Raw genomic sequence first — 18,878 nt, forward strand, 5'->3', positions numbered from 1 at the left:
TGATAGTGCCCTCAGTTATGACATGAACAAGATATGATTTCCTTCTTACTACTGGGGAGAAACATTGATCTAAGGAAAGCAGGTATAAACCTGTGTGGCCAGGCCTGTGTGCCCAGGTCTATCACCCCTGACTATGTACATCAGGTGTTGTTTCCGATGTGCTACTTACCATTGACATTGGTGCTACTGATGGAGATGATACTACTACATCCATATTTGCATGGAGTTTATGGCCATGAGTATGTCAACAGGCATTTGTTCATAAAGACCCTATTTTAGGATACTGACATAACTCGGAGATTCTATGACAGCTCAAAGTTTGCAGGTATCAGCTAACCTTGTCAGTCACAGACATTCAGTTTGTGCTTGTACTTTGGTTAAATGGATTCCAAGCAGTAGAATACCCAGGACTGAGCCCTGTCTAAAACCACTGGTAACAGATCAGCTATTGGAGGTGGATATCCATGTTTTGAGTATGAGTTCTATTAGTGAGCCAATTAGTGACCTCTTTAATGATATTACTGTTAATGCCTATTTATGTGATCTTGTCAATGATGTCTGAGTGGGGGATAGTGTCATCCAGCTTGTCTAAGTTGAGGTGGTTGTATGCACAGATGTCTCCTCATCCAGGTCCTTGGTGACCACCTCATACATGTCCACAAGGTTTAACAGGCATTATCTTCCTTTCAGAAATCCAAACTGTGTAGGGTCAACTGTTTGTAGATTACATATATCTTTGCTGAACAGGTTCATGGTGATTTGCCCCATGGGCTTACGGATATGGCTACTCAGGCTAATAGGTCTATAGTTCCCATGGTCAGTGGATGCACCACCTCTCTGCAAGGGGATAACAGTTGCCATTTTCCAGTCAGCTGGGATGCAACCAGAGGTTATACTATGATTGCAAGGAATTCCCAATGGTATTATTAATCCTTGTTGGATCCCATATAGGAAGCAGTCTGGGATGTGAACAGGTCCAGTAGATGCTGAGAGGCCATGTATGATCTGCTTTGTAGATAAAGAAGTTATAGGACAGGTTGTAGGTATGTGATATAGTACGTGTAGTGGGGACAAGGGGGTGAAGTTGTCGTAAAACCTGTCAGACAGCAGGTTAGCTATTACTGCACACTCATTATATGTGGTATCATTAAGTACGAGTTCACCGACAATCTGGGTGTTTCCTCTTAGGTTACACATGTAACTACATTATGCGTTGTGATCATCCTTTCTGGAAGAGGCGAATTTTGTCACATACTTTCTTTTGCAGGACATCACAACAATACTATTAGCTTGTTGTAGCTGAGAAGTGTGTACTTCCATTTTAGGGGGCTGCTTCACTCCAACTGTCACACAACAATGTCCATCTCTTATTGTCCAGCCTGCTAATGGCAGTTGCCCACCAGGCAGGCTTGTTGTTCCATGAGGAGCTTATTTCCCTCCTTTCAGATACAGCTGAGTCTATTTAGTTGTACAGGTGCTTCTTTAAAAACATTGGTTTAAAGCTCAGCATAGTTGCCTGTCCCATCTGAGGGGGGAGGTGCAGTCAGGCTATGTATACCATCCCATAGGAGGTTACAATCTGCTTTGTTGAAGTTTATTACTGTATTTGCTGAAGGGAGGGTCAGGTGTGATACATACTTTAAATGAGACAGATTTGTGGTCAGATTTCACCAGGGAGGACCTCACAGTGGAGGGGCTACAGTGGTCACCCATACTGGTAAGCAGCTGATGCTGTATATTGGCTCCCCTTGTAGGGATGTCATGCCACTGGTCCAGGGCATTGTAGTCTAGGACATGGAGTAAACTTTGGGCAAGTGAGTTTCAGTGCAAGTAACCAACACAGTTGGTGGGTAGTTAAAGTCACCCCAAACAACAGTGTTGTGATGTATCTTGATAGACACAAGTCGATTCAAATAAACACAACAGGTGTTCTGATTCATGGAGTTGCTCCTGTAGCTGGCAATGGTTTGATTAGGTGCCCTTCTAGCAGTGAATAACACCTGAAATGACTCCAAGGAATCACACTCTTTAACCAATCTGGATCTGAGTCTATCTTTAATGAATATGTATGAACCAGCTGCATTACCATGCACACTTTCAGTTTGAGGTCTGAACATGTGTCAGAGTGTGTAGTCTGGTATAGCTGTGATGCTGTCCACAGCCTTGAATCAGGTGTCTGTAACTGCATAAATGTCAGCACATTCCAAGGTAGGGACACCTCCAGTGAGTGGAGTTTAGTGTTGGCATTCCTAGCATTTAGTTTTCTCATTGGAATGTTTTCCCTTGAGACACCACCTACAAGTTGCACTATGGGGATGTAAGCAGCCTTGGCCATTACACAAAATCCCAGGGATGACAGATGAAGACCAGTGGTGGCTGGTGACTTCAAATCAAAGGGGGGCTTCAGGAGATAGGTGAATGGGTGGGGTCAATGGGAGGGGGTGTGACCAACTAAAAAGGGGAGGAGCTATGCTCAAAACCACAAAAACTAACTTTAATTAAATATGCTGCCCTGGGTGCCAAACCGTCATTATGAGAGTTCAATCAAGACAAAATGAAGTGTAAAAGAATAAAAATATTTCAATGCATTGGCTGCATGACAGCTTACTTAATATCTAGATGGAAACAAAAAGGCTGTGAGGCATGAAAAAATAAATTACTTTTTAAATACATTACTGGAATGCCAGTCAAAATCAAGTATAAAAAAAACAAGCAGCACTCAACTCAAACCACTTCTCATTGCACTGCAGTTCTAATTATCATTTAAATTCAGCTTTATTAAAGCACCAAGTAACATGCTGAAAGTAGCAATCTGTGTGATGCCCCCACTTGTAAAAATGTTTCTTATCCAAAAAAGACCTGCTGCCTGACAACTATCTACTTGTTTCATGGGAAAAACATGATAAGTAAAAAATGAAAAGCAAACAAGAAATAAGCTCAAGATACATTGTTTAAAGGATTACTGTACAGATTATGGACCACACATGAATGGCATTCTGTTTAGTTTATGGGTAAATCCCTCAGAGATAACTGGAAGTCTCCAACAAGTGTAATGAGCTTCTTAAAATAATGTAATCCTGTCCTTTATTACAAATACTGTTATATGTATTTCAATACCCAAGGCTTATACATTATCTAGTTAAGTATTCTCTGCAAAGCAACAACAGAAAGGCTTTCAATGTTGGCAGTTTTTTAACAGTATGCTTATTAAAGCTTACTTGCATGTTATGATCTCAGACACGCTTACCTGATGGTCATTAAAGCATTGCTACTTAAACACAGAGCAACAGGCACTCTGAGTAATAAGCATAAATGAACACTACAAAAATATGAAAGAAAGCAGACCATTCTGCAAAATCAAGAACAGATGAAAAGCCACTGTAGTACTTGTGTCTACCTTGGATGGGGGGATGCTCTGCACATTTACACTGCATAACTGCTCCTTGCCTTGCTTGGACACATCCAGAGTTACTACATGGGGGAGTGGGGTGCAACAAGTATGTCATAATTTGAAATGTCTCCGGCTGACTATGATGGCCCTGGCACATTTGTCAAACCTCTCAACATCAGAGCAAGAAATCTGGACAAAGCCATACATAGAAGTGGGACAAAGGCTCAAAAATAAGGACAATTTTTAAATATTGCTCTTATAAACTTAGAAAGATAATAGAATAGTAGGTCTTGCATTAGTATGAATTTTTTGAAGGGTATGAAATCTGAAACTCAAATGTCTGTCATTATTTTCTAATGTCAGTCTTTAATGATTTGCCACTAATTTGCCAAAAAAACCCACAATTTTATGAAAAATGGACCAAAAATGTGATGTAAAAATATAAAATAGGCACACAATACAGCTGGAAACCTGCCAAGAAGGGACACTTTTTAAATATTAGTACTGCTAACTTGAGCAGCTGACAAAATAAAATAATCTACATGCATTTCTGAAATAAAAGTAATCTATAACTCTGATTATTACAGTTATTTCTTAATTGTAAACCCTCCATGTTTTCTTCCAAAATTGCTATTTTGCAGAGGGATTATTGGGGGAAGAGCAACATTTTGAGACAAAATTGGGCACAGTTGAGTGGTTTGGCTATGCCTAATTCGATAAAGCAATATATTTGCATGTACCTCTCAACATATTAATGCAATAAATCTGGACAAGGCCAAATATATTGGGGGAACATATAAACAGTACTAAAAATTGCTCTTGTATAAACTGAGACAGTTGATAGAATAACAGGTCTTACTTTAGTATGCATTTTTCTGAAGGTTATGAAGTCTGAAACTCAGTGTGTCATTATTTAGTGACTTAATTCCTAAATGATTTTCCAGAAAACCACGAATTTTATGAAGAACAAACCAAAAATAAGAAGGAAAAATCTATTCATTCGGTGAAAATCTGGACAGTTGGGAGGTATAGTTCAGCTGGGGATATCTTTGAGTTTGCCACCCTTCCCCCTCACAAAATTATGGTTGAATGGAGTCCTCACCCCTGCAGCCATTCCAATGATCCATTACTTGGCTACTTCACTCCATTAACCATAAACACTAATATGCGTACTGCTTTACTTCTATGATGATTTGGATTTCATTTAAAAGTTTTATTTTGCATTTTACAGCACAAACACTAAGACATCTGCTAAAAAAAGCAATGCGGTCTCACAATGAAAACAGACTTAGCATTAAAACTTCTCTGCCCTTGAAACTCACATTCAATGAAACAGCATTGAAACCCACATTCAAAGAAAATACATTTTGCCAGTGGCAGATAAAGATTAACTTTGGGCTGTTTTCAAATCATAGGCCCCTTGCACATGAAACATACATGTGCTCTTTGATACACCTTCCTGATTGTACTAAATTATATTCCTTGTACAATACAGTATAGTTTTTAAAGGGCGTTTTAAATTTATTGTTTTGAACATTTTTCCAGTAAACAATGAAACAAAACACATGCACCAATGACAAAACTGCCAAATTCAGAACATTTTTACAGTAAACAATGAAACAAAATGCATGCACCATTAATGACAAAACTGCCCAGTTCAGAAAATTTCCATCATAAAAGTCTATTCAAACTTCTACAGTCCACCATTATCAGTAAATATGCACAATCTCTGAAGTAAAAGTTATCTAAATAATTCCACATTAAAGAAATCTGTAACTAATGAAGTGGTTGCCGCTAGCAAGCAACTTTATATTTCATTGTTTCATCTACAAAAAGAGTGCCTGTTGCCCTTGAGGAATACATTGCCTATGTTGCATTAAAAATGATGAGCTAGTAATATTGCAATAGGGAATGGATGGCAAACTGATAACAGGTTCATAGTTACTAGGTATGTTTGCCAAAAAGGACTGCAGCATCCACCCCCTTTACAACACAGTACAGTATCAGTAATGCATCTACCTACTGTGGGAGTAGAACCCAGAGCTTTCTGCATCAAAAGTAAGCACGCTACCTGTTCTATTAACAATGCAAGCAGACTCAGCAAAAGCAGCACTAAACTTTTGTTCCCCTGCAGTTATCAGCTTCTTGTAAAATCTACTTGACACTCAGCTGTATCTCTGAACTTTGCACCACAAGAAATCTGGAAAAAGCCAAAATTTATTGGGGGGGGACAAAAACCCAAAAACCAGGGATACATTTTAAACATTGCTTGTATAATGTTGAAAAGGTGCTAGAATAAAATGCTGTGCTACCACCATATTGAACCCAGAACACTATGCAAAACAGTCAGAGCAACATACCACTTCACCACATCATCTGTTTTATGAAAGAGAAGAAGACTGAATCTTAAATGGCTACCATTTAGTGAATTAAGTTCTCACCATAGCTGTCAACCTCTTAGCACAAAACACCTGAACAAAGCCAATAACGGGGGAATACAGCCCCCAAACACATTCAGTGAATTCAGTTCTCACCATAGCTCTCAACCTGTAGGAAAAAACACGTAGACAAGATAAAGCCAGTAATGGGGGAATACAGCCTCCAAACATATTCAGTGAATTCAGTTCTCACCATAGCTCTCAATCATAGCACATAAAAACCTGGACAAAGCCAATAATGGGGGAATACAGTCCCAAAAATAGGGACAAAGTTCAACTATCCATCTTATAAACTTCATAAATTGCTAGAATGAAAGGTTTTGTGTTACCATGTACTTTCCGAAGAATATAAAGTCGGAAATTCAAATGCTTGTCATTTTTATTTAACATTTGTTAACCAGGAAAGTCTGACTTGGAACAAAAGCCAATTTTCAGCAGAGGCCCAGGGAGAAACACTCCAAACACATGTCTTTGTAAGATGGGAGGACACCAGAACAAACTCACACAAACACAGGGAGGACATGCAAGACTCCACACAGATGACATGCTAGCCAAGAATCAAACCAGAGAACCTGTAGCTGTCAGGCAACAATGCTATCAGTGCATCACTACACCACTGACTGTGTCAAGAAACAAAAATACAGAAACCATAAATTTTATGAGGAACAGAACAAATATGAGGCAAAAATCTGCAAATTTTTAACAAATAGTGGTGGGTAGGGAACTCAGGCTCTTGCCACTTGGGTCCAAGGTACAGGGTTCAAGCTTTATTCTCTACCCACCACCATGTTTACCTGGGGTATTACACACGCACACACACACACACACACACACACACACACACACACACACACACACACACACACACACACACACACACACACACACACACACACACACACACACACACACACACACACACACACACACACACACACACACACACACATTGCCCCTACGTCGTCCTCTGCAGCAGCCTAGCTAAGTCCTCCATCTGTCTTGTCTCTACTCATGCTTCAACTGGTGGGTCCCTGTGAGACTTGAATAGGCTGGAGGCGATGCAGTCTGGTGACCTTCCGATCTGTGCAGTTGTCACTGCACAGACCTCTGGGGTGGAAGGGTGGAGTTTCCTGCCTTCCCTATCTGGACTGCCTAAGAGAGCAATCTGGAGCTCAGGAATGAGCATGCATGTGTGCGTGGAATTTCTGCCTAACACAGCAGTCAGAACTAAGCACGCATGCGCGGAGTCCGGGACTACTCGTGAAAGAAATGATTTTTTTTTTTATGTGGGGAATTTATTCATTTTTACAGGTGGGAGGGTTGCAGTCCTGCAGTCCTATAGCATGAGCCACCCCTGATCTCTGGCAAAGCAATGAGGTGAGTTGAGCAAGTCATTCCATGCTGACATGTAGTGGATCCCCTTACAATAACACCACACACTAAGGCAATTATTGACTTCAATCATTGTCCATGTGTAATTAGCCATCATCCTAGGTGAAGGTCAAATGCAGTTGAAAGCTATTAGCTTACCCACTGGAGACAAAGAATCTGTAAGCTCAGTCATGTCTCTGCATACAGTCTGGTGAGGAATGTCTCAAGTTGTGCACAGTAACAGAAAGTATGATGTCATCATAACTTTACCTGATGTTGACAAACTTGTGTGCATGTGTAGAATGGTATATCCTGGCACCTCACAGAGAGCTAACTGTGATATTTCCCATATATAGCCTGGTGAGAGGGACATCAATGTGTCTCATGATGTAATCACCTATGAATAATAGGTTTGATTTTGTGTTTTGCCTCAGGTGTTTGACCGGTGAGACAGTGGTACATGAGCTATTATGTGTACTATGCTCTCCAGAGGTATCATTATGTGTAGCGAGCTTGCATTTGGGTTTCTGAGGTGTCTGTTGTTTGTGTATGTGTCTGGTAAGGAGCTCCACATATGCAGGTGTGTGTGATGTGGGTGTGGATTGAGCAGGAGGTGAGATGTGCATGTTGGCAAAATGTTCATTGTCATATGTACTGACTTGATATGTGAGACAGCATGGAATCAAGGTTTGTAATATAGTCACATCTCTCACACATTGTGTTTGTGTGGCTTAGGAGTAGAGAGGTGGTAACACTTTTCACATCTCATCAGCAGTCATTGATAATGCCATTAGCAATAGAGTCTTGCTTGAATTTACATGACAGCAGGCCATCATTAGGCAGTGTCCTGACAGATGCTGAAATGTAACATGTTATCACCTTTATGTAGTTCTAAGATAACACAGCACCTGACAGAGTGCCACAACATGGTTGCATGAGTATGATGCTTTGCCAGGCATGTGGCCCTTGGATTAACCATAATCCTGTTATTAGACATGGTTGCAATAGCAAACCTACAAATGTGACAATGTAAAACTCCAGCCAAGTGAGAGTCATGCTGCTACACCTCTGGGGCTGACAGCCACAAAAACACATTGTCTGTAGGAACTCCTTGCAGTAAAGATGTGGATGTCTGTGCATGCACAGAGAACTTGTTCAAACTTGCAGTCATTACTTTGGCTTTGAAAGACTACAATGCTTGTCAAGCAACCAGACTGCAAACTGGATGTTGTGTGACATGATGTGGGAACAAAGACACATGTTCCAGTTACAGAAATGTATAGTATGACATACCTAGGACATGTGGGAGGTAGATACACTTTGGCCAAAGGTGGCCACCCCTCTGCAGTAGGCCTCAGATCCATGTCACTCAGATGTCCACCATTAAGCTGTTGAAGTTCAGGCTGCATGAATTGTTTTGAAATTGTCACATAACAGGGATCACTGCTGTGGTGGTGCTTGTTCTAGCAGCCTTGGACATCTATGTCACCAGACATTGAATATTATATTGTGATGCTGCAGCTGTACTACTAATCACCATCTGGTCAGTACCCAAGTGAAATCCTAACAACTTGGAACACAAGGCATAATACATGCAAAACTCAAATGATTGCTCTGGTTGCTAATCAATGCATCTACCTGCAAAAGGGTATGTCAAGCCTACAGAGCCGTGCATGACATGAGACAACTATGTGGATGAACAAACAGGCTGTTGACTGCTTCTTATCTTGAGCTTGGTACTAATGTGTTGCTCCTGGTGAGAGAAAAATTATAGGAGCATGGTATATCAGCAGACAGTGGTTGTAGTGTGACCAACAGTAGTAGTAGTAGCCAGGCACTTGCAGTTCAGGGGACTCCCCTGTTTTCAGTATTCTTCACAAGGTAATTGTGTCATTTCAGCACACACTGCTTGAGTGGGGTCCAACTAAAGAATAACTGTGTAAACTCTCCCTCCTTATCTTCAGAGGGTGTGCATATTACTTTACCCTCCATTGTTTGTCTATGCTCTGTAAAGACACAGACACCTTGAACACCTATTTTTTTGGAAACCATGATGGAATTAATTGCAATACTTAGTTGCACACAGGACAACTAGCATGCAGTGACAAGCACTTTCCCCAGATGTCTCAGTAGTCTGATATTTAAATCCATGAAAAGACTTATCATGGAAATGATCAGTAACAATGTAGTACACCTATAGACACTGGACCAAACCCAGTGTGTTTTGGTCAAGGGCAGATCATGCCTACCCTAACTGGTGGACCTCATTGAGGTTTAAACTATGCAATGGATGAAGGGAAAATTAATCCCTCCATGTACCATAGCCTGACAAGGCATTTGACAATATTAGGCCATCAGGCATTGTTGAAAAACTGTAGAGGTTAATTACAACTAGTATGTCAGCCGGTGGATACCCAAGTGTCTGACAGTCATTATCCAGGAAGACAGTATTGGGTAGTCCATCACTACAATGAGGTCAGTCATCAGTGGGCTTCTCTCAAAAATCATTCCTGGGACTACCCCTTCTAGCTATTCCCTTCTCTAAAGTCATAGCCACTGTCAATGACATCTGACTGACTACATTTTCATATGATTGCAAATTAGGGGCTGTCACTGAATCTCACACAGAAACAACAGTTGGATGGGCTGACACACACATTCAGTTGTTGTCAGAGCCATTGACAAATTCTAAATGCCAAAGAATGCACAATACTATCCTTTTGGATATCAACCACCCCTGGAAAATATTGTATTGCCTGCACACCTCCAGCAGCTCACCCATTAGTCAGGGACTTATGGACACAGAAATTGATCTAGCCTTTAACTTTCATTGGTTGGTAAGATGTGGGAATTCATTCAATGTTGCACAACCTATAGAGAAAGATACGGCAAGTAAATTTCAGAGTGTCATTGTTACACTGTATTTGGCACTCATCACACCTACCATTGAGTGCAATAGCACCTTTGGTATGTAACTACACAGGCATATTTAACAACTGTAACAGCCACAGAGATTCCACGGTAAACCAATACACAGTGTACAGAACATGTCCTATGCAAACCATGTCAAGACTGTAACTGTGTATTCTGTCTCTTACATGCTTTGGATGGGACGTGGATGGCTGCCATACAAGGAGGTGTCAGATCCCACTGTGCACCTCCTGCATATCCAAGGAAGGACTAGCACAAGATTTACATGTTCTGCATACCTACACCATGACTGTGGTATAAATAGGGCATGCTGGAGAGACAGATATGTAACCCGGACACTACACCCTATATGTAATAGGCTCGCCATCCATGTGAAGCATACTTCCACTGTAATGCACATCATGTGCAAGTTACACAATGGGATGCAGAACAAGACAATCATAACTGATTTAACACAAATGTCTGTAATGGACACAGGGAAATTGTAGATGGTTCATCTCCCATGCCACAGCTTGCAGATGTATCAACTCCCAAAACACTGCTTACACTTACCTTTTTAGAGATTAGGGATGCATGACTAGGCTGAAAGAAGCCATTGTTCTTCTTAGCCTGTTCTATACATTTGAACTTATGGAGCCATATACTTATACTGCTTTACCTTTCTGAAGACATTTTTCTTTTGTGCTGACATTCCATCCTGTGTTCTGACCTTTATGGATTTATTATAGCTGTGTACCCATAGGTGCACCCTATACAACCTTGAAACTGAAATATAAACAGTTCCATGAGATACCTTTCATTGTGTAAATAAACAGCCATTATAACATAATCCAATGTAATGTACACAAAATAATGTGGTTTACTCATTACAAATGGCACCATACAATATCTGTCAGTGACCACTACAAGTGGTATGTCAAAGGCAACAATGGATGAAACAAAAACATATTAATTTAGACAGTCACCCTGTGCATCAGAATCATAGTTTAATTTCCCTGCATTGATGGCACGGATGAGATGGATGTGACACAAGTATCATCCCTTGCACAGGCTATTGTGTGGCATGCAGGAGGCCTAGGCTGTCCCAATAGGCTGGCAAGCATGTGTGTGAGCCAGGAAGTGAAGCAGGCAAGATGGACCATGGAAATGTACCGTGTGTGTGTCTGTAGGTGATCTGATTGTGACAATGGTGTGTGAATGTCTGTGTGAACACAGTCAGTCTCAGTGCTCCTCATGCATGTCTGTATGTTGGGCAGCTATGAACTGTGCCTTGTAAAGCTGACAATTCACCATCTCTGCAGCCAAAGATGGGAACTGGCTCTGCTAGGAGTTTCACTGGCTTCTTCATGTCCAAGGTTAGAAGTGGGGCTACTACCTGAAGGTGACTGCTGTCTGCTCAGACTGTGTCCTCCAGAGGAATGGCCAGGACCATGAGCCCATGGCCAGTAAAGTCTTGGTGTGGGCAGCACACTCACCTCTGGAGTACTGGATTTACTACCACTACAGGACTGTGACTGTGTATGGCCAGGTGGACTCTCAGCAGATGTAGTTGCTGACCTACGTCCACAAGTCTGATGCTGAATTCCAACCAGATGTTCCATCACAGACAATGTGTGTTCCAAGACAGATAGCCTGTGATCTGTCTCAGACCAACATCTTTCCACTGCATCAGTCAACCGATCCAGGGTATCAGCAATGCAGTTGGAGGCAATCACGGATATTACACTGTGCTGCAGCCATAACCCTGAGCTTTTGTTTGGAGTTCCTTTCAGAATGTGCCTGTGCCTCCATGAATGCCCGAAACACATGCAGAGTGACACGTGATGAGACACCTGCAGCAGGTGGTGAAAGGATGGCAGACCTCCTCTGAGCACCCCTATTGATCCATCTGTGTTGAACTTCATCTATTTAGCTATTGCCAGTACCAACACTCACTGCAGCCATAGCAGCCACACTTTTCTGCTCAATATCCCCACCCTCTGACTGTCCAATATCGGTGGTCTCTGGAGACCAGGTATGCATAGGCGTACTGACTGTGTGCGCTGATAATGAGTGCAGAAAGGGGATGTAAACCTCTGGGACAGATTCAGCTCCCATAACACCCACCTGTACCTCACTTTGGCCACCGTCATCATCATCATCATCATCATCATCAGAGTCTGAAGAAACACTGACTTCAGGTTTTGAAGGGAAAAGAAACCAGCCCCCCTGGACACCTGTGATAAAAAGGGAAAAGCTGTACAATAATACCTGCACTACTATGCTTTGCAGTACTATGTTACAATATATGTTGCGCTGTATACACGGTGGTCACTATTACAGACTTGCTTAACACTCAACCTCATATATTAGGACATGAAGACATTATTTTCTAAAAAGTCCCTAGTTACTTGTAAATAAAACCTCTTTAAACAAGAATCTCATGAGCAACAATGATGTACACTGTTGACATTTGGCAAAACTCTGCACAATTGACATATATGGCAATTTGCAATGTCCTGACAATACTGTCAAATCTATTTTTGTGGTCACACCTACAAAGCATAGGTATGACTCTAAACTGTGTACAGTCAGAAAATATGTGTGCAGTTGGCAATCATGCAGATAGCACACCAATCCATCCAGCAGGCCTGGGGAGACACTTCACTAAATCTACATCTCTAACAAAACAGTGTTGTGCTTACAAGGAGCAGGAGAATGGCCTTATCCAATTCCTGACAGCCTTGTGAAAATTTGAAGGAAAGGTAATGTAAACACCACCACATGTTGCACTATAACAGGGTAATACATCCAGATATCTCACATGTATAGTAGCTACTATGTTAATTGATATGTTGGTCAAATTATGGGCATGAGATTCAAACTGCAGCTAACCACCCCCCACCAAAAAACAAGCACATGACTCCCACATACAACTATGTACACACTGACACACTGAATGCTACAGCATTCCAATGCTGATCCAACTAAGCATACCTGGATGGTTCTCTTGCATGGAAATGGTGACACCCACATCCACGACATACCATGTGATGGATGCTTGGGAGCTGTCCTGTATTCATTGGTTCACTAGGAATTCCTCAGTGGCTGACAGTGGTTGCTCCATCACAGGACCTCCTCCACTGATACCACAAACCCTGCCCATGTCTACTGCTCTTCTGCATGCACATTGATCATATTGGTGGCACGGTGTTGCCCCTACTCGTATTTCCTGCTCTGGTGACCGATAGCATTCACATTGAAGACCAGGAAAGTCCACAATTCTGCCCACTCTTCCCTGTTTGTCCTCACCCTGGACAGCAGGAGTTGATGGTGTTGATGCAAGGCTTCCAGGATGATGTCATTTTCAGCATCTGTAAAAGGGCCCCGGCATCAAGGTTACTTCTTTCCTGAAAGACAGCAAAATGAGAACACATGTCAGGATCACGTGCATGAGAGTACACTTGGTAGAGATATAGCAATAACAGATGCATGCTTGATTACACATCTCATAATCCACAATGTGCAAACATACTCAGGGTGTGGATGAAACTAGGATAGTAGCAATAGTCAGTTATTCCTGTTTAGATACTGATGTATGATCACACACCCAACACAGGAGTCCATTGTAGTGTGCTCCCTAGGGCTACCCCCCCATAATATATAAAAACAACAGTGCCAAACAAATAGCAGTGCACTATTACAACCGTTATCAAGGGACATTTCTAGAAGACTGGTGTAACAAATTAACCAAAAGTATTCTATTCTTACTGTACTGTAGCTCCTCTGTAGGTGTAACAAATCTGGAGATCAATGGCATGCCATCAGTACAGTTCTAAGAAAGGCTTAATGATGCAATCCCCATTCTCCCTAAGTATATTTAAACATATGCAGCATGTTGGAAACATAAATGGTTACATACCTGATGGAGTACAATACTCCTCTTTTGATAGGTACAGATATATAAATGTTGTGCCAATGAGTTAACCATGAGAAGTAACTCTCATACACAATGGTTCCCCTTGTTGCTGCTTGCCTTTTTAACATGGTTCTCATTAGCAAGTGATTGCCTCTTAACCAATCTGTGCATCTGAAATGCTAATTGCAGCCAACACAGCTGATTTGCAGTAAAATCAGCCAGTCCCATGCAACCACTAAACAAGATATAAGGCCTCAATGTAGATTATAACTCCTTTCTCATATGTTGGGGTAGAAATTACTGGGGTAAAAGTACTATGTCATCGCAGAGAGAATGTCTTTAGCAACTATTTTTTGCATATAGATGTGTGTGCTACAGCCTGAAGCCAAAGCTGATGCTGCAGGCAATAAGCATAGTCAGAGAGGGTGAACACTTTGCAGGACAACAAGCTTTAAGAGTAAGTGTGGGATCTGTGGCAGCCTTGTTGTAGAGGCAGAGCCAGACTAAGGGTACAAATCTCACTGGAAATTAAGGTATGTGTTTAAGGTAAGTATGTTAGCCAACAGTATCACTAACACAGTAAAAGGCAAAATGGTTGGTGTAGCCAAGAAAAAGGTAGGGGGTATATTAACCATTTTGTCATGTAGCTGTACAGCTGCCAAGTCATGTTATGTCATGGTAGTACCCTGTTAAGTGTGTGCTGGCACATCTTGTGTATAGCACAACGTCCATATATGTATGTTACTTGTGAAGCTGCGGTTGTCTGTGATATCACTAGCAAATCATTATGGACCACAGTCTGATATTACTGGGCCACAATTTCAGTACACACTTCAACACCCTCTGGGAGTTCAGAGTAAAGCATGACCTGACATTCTCTGCACTTTTTAGTGTTGTACTAGAACTAGTTAAGAGTGGTCCTATCTGTAGGCCTTTGACTTCTATTATTTAGATGCAGACATTCCATCTACACTGCTTTGGGTGTATAAATAGGTGATGAGACAGACACACATATCACAATTTATAATGTTGTTGTCCACATACATGTATTTTCAATGCTTGACTCAGCTGTAGTTGAACCCAGGACCATGTGTACAAACAAAGCAATGTTTTCAATGCATTTTACAGACTGACCTACAGAGTCACTGTTAGAGCAGGTGTATTTTTACATGTTGTAGATATCATTCTACAGTTATATCCTGTTACACACTGCACTAACATCTATTGTTATGTGTATGGCTTTAGAATGATGTATTTGTCTACAAGATTCCCAGTTAAAATCCTATTGTTACATTAATTTTTTAGCAAGTGTATTTTTACATGTTGTACATATAATTGCAGGGTTACCTGCTATTAGATACCTCACTTATGTTTATTCTTGTGTGTATGGCTTTATAGTGATGTATTTTTCTACTAGAGCACCAATTATAGTAATATTTTTCTATTATCTGGTTTGTGCAGTGAGGCACGATGTGCTGCATTGCTTAAACATTCTTAATGATGGGAACTTGAGTATTACTATGTTTTTATTAAAACACCTGTGTTAATTAGCAGTTGTGTGGCTGCTAATTAACACAGGTGCTAATTAGCAGCTGTGTGGCTTCGCTGGTTGATCCACTACACCCCAGGTGTGATGTTCCTGGGTTTGAAATAGGGTGCAGGTGTACTTTTTGAATGTAATTAATATTTTTTTAAGTATATATCAATGTAATGCTATTTAGCATAAGTAAATGATGTGGTGTGCCACTTCACACAAAAAAATCTTTAAAGAAAGCAAAATGGGGTGCAAGCATGGGGAAAAACATAGTGAAAGGCAGGTAAATATGTGCAGGAAGGGTGTAAGAAAAAAACATAGCTGTCCTGTGCACTTTCACAGATTTTTTGGCTGAACTTGGACTGCTCCCCCAGATGGATGATGACAACATAAGTGTTTTGTCAAGCCAATTGGACCAAATTAAATGTGTTCAGTGGACACATGTGAAATGGAGAGCTATGTATGGGACAATATTTTTTGTGAGACAGGTGCCCATTTTTTTAAGGTGAGAGTGGAATGTTGGTGAAGGGACATAGGTATGTGTGGGGAAGGTAAGCTGGGAAGGTGAGGATAGTTTTGCAGACAGACAAGACAGCAGACAAGGTTGGTGTGTGACTCAAGAGGGAGGGGTGAAGACTTTTGATGGGGAGGGTATTCCAGTCCCATGGACATCAGACATGGTAGCAGCATGACTCAAGTCCTCACCCATGGGGACTGTCAGCATTACTCCTTCACTGCTCCAGAGGAGGTGGTGGTTGATGCCAGTGCTCAGGGCCATATTGCCCTACCAGGATGGACAGCATGCTATCCATCCAGCATAGGCATGCTCCAACAGTGTGGTGCAGCAACCTATGCACCATGCCTGGCAGTTCCTCATGGGTGACATAATCACCCTTTCCACTTCCACTCCCTGAGGGAGACCATTCCCAGCCTGTGGGACAGAACTACCCAATAGCACAGGTAGTGAAGGGACAGCAGAGGGGGCACCAACAGGCTGTGGCCCAGATGTGCTAGGCCCCGGTGCCACTGCTGGGGGAGCCAGAGTAGGTGGATTTCCAGAAACCGGCCTACCTTGTTTCACTGTAGAAAATAAATATAAACATAAGGTGAAACTAAACATAACCAAACAAATGTTAGTATTAACATAATAGAAGATAATAATGATTAATCAAAAGAAATAGAAAGCAATAAAATGAAGAAGACAATAATAAATCATGCAGATAAAAATATTTTAACAGCAAAGCAATGTGAAATTATACAAAAGGCCAACATAAGATATAGTTAAAAAAAAAAAAAAATATATATATATATATATATATATATATATATATATATATATCTACTTCATATAACCGAACGCTCACATATTTGAAATTCATATGGCCAAGACCATATGATTGAACATTTGAATGTTCGAAAATGTGAACTAGACCCGTAAAAATAAAAAAAACACACATTAAATTGTGTATAGCAGGGGGGCTTTGGCCACCTGCGCCCCCACACCCCCCTACTTAAATATACCAACTCCAAGATTGCATTACAGCGAGAACAAGGGAAATCTCCTGGTTCGTGCTTTATGTGATTTCCTGTTCAGAATGTCAGTATTTCAAAACTTTGAACATATGGTCTGCGATCATATGGGTTTCGAAGTTTTGAATTTTGGCATTCTGAAGGGGATCCATATATACATATATATATATATATATATATATATCTATATATATATATATATATATATATATATATATATTATATAAAATCATAATAAATTACCTTAATAAATTAAAGAAGAGAAGGTGTGGGGTGAGAGAGAGGGTAAAATACCATTAGTAACTTTGCAAGTAATATTACTAGACACACTACTACTACATACTTTTACATATGTACAATTTCAGTTGTGAGTACAGGGACTGCAATTATTGTATAGATGATGTTACACAAACATAGCTCTCAGCCTGTTAGCATGGGACAGTATGGACCAAGCTATAATACATGGTGGTACAGAGGTACAACTATAGCAGGCATTTGGATGTACTGTGCTTGTACATTAGTAGCAAGGTGTTCTGATAATCGATTTGCCAATAAATTGCATTCCAAGTAATGTCATGTATCTGCTAATCATGGGCCAGAAATATGGGGCACTAGCCATTACATTCTGAAAATCCATGACAGTTGAGAGGTATGTTCATGTACACTAAGTAGACTAGACAGCCGCTCATTTATTAGTTGGTTGTCATGGGATTAGAACCCACAAGCTGTGACTACAGGAAAAATGTGCACTTCATTTAACAGTTGACTGGTGTCAGATTAGAACACACATGCAGTGAATACAGGAAGAATGCCTACTTACTTGAAAAGGTTACTTATCAAAGCACAATCCTATTTTAAACTTTATTGATAATGTTCCTTAAAATCTGGCACTTATAGCTGCCCACGACGTTAGTTACCTTACCCTTATACCTTGTTCCCTTGACTGGGTGGAATATACAGCATTATTTAAGACAAAATGGGCAGAACACAGGCTTGAACCTTACTCTAGGTATTGCACTACAGTTATTTCAGACAGTTTTTTCTGCAGTTTTATTCATTTACATTTAACAGTTGACTGGTATCAGATTAGAACACACATGCAGTAAATGCAGGAATACTGAACACTTTTTATTTGAAAATATTACATATCAAAGCACCATCACCCTTTAAAATGTATTGACTAATTTAGCTTCAAGTCTGGCATGTAGACCATAGATAGCTGTGTAACACTTCTAATAGATAACCCATATACCCTGTCCATTAATTGATTGCAACCTACAACATATTTCAGACAGTGAGCAGACCTGAACAGTGACTCTTAATCTGGGTAGACCCCAACATTAACTGATGTTTGCAAGGTAAATTACACAGTACTGCATGTTTACTTGCTTTTACTTGATTTACCATTTCAGGTAGGCAGTGACACATTACTAAACATGTTAGATGTCCCAGGTATGCCGTACCTGACTGTTAAGACTGCAAACTCTGTAGATAATTTATATAAACTTATGCTATGCATTAAGTTATTACTTTAATGTTTCCCTACTTACCACACTCTCACATCATCCTGGCCAGGTGCCTTGCATGGGACTGTACATCACGTGCCCTCTCTTCTGAAGCTGTTGAAAGAAAAGCAAACCATTATGCATACCAGTTTTACACAGATTCAAGTTTTATATTTCTAAAGTATTGCCGAACATACTTACATATCTGTGGGGTCTACCCAGCCCTAGCTTCATGGACCCAGGTGTCTAGGGTTCCCCTCTTCCTATGCCTCACATCATC

This window comes from Protopterus annectens, chromosome 7.part0, assembly GCF_019279795.1.
Source record: "Protopterus annectens isolate FY-2018-M chromosome 7.part0, PAN1.0, whole genome shotgun sequence".
NCBI lineage: Eukaryota > Metazoa > Chordata > Ceratodontiformes > Protopteridae > Protopterus > Protopterus annectens.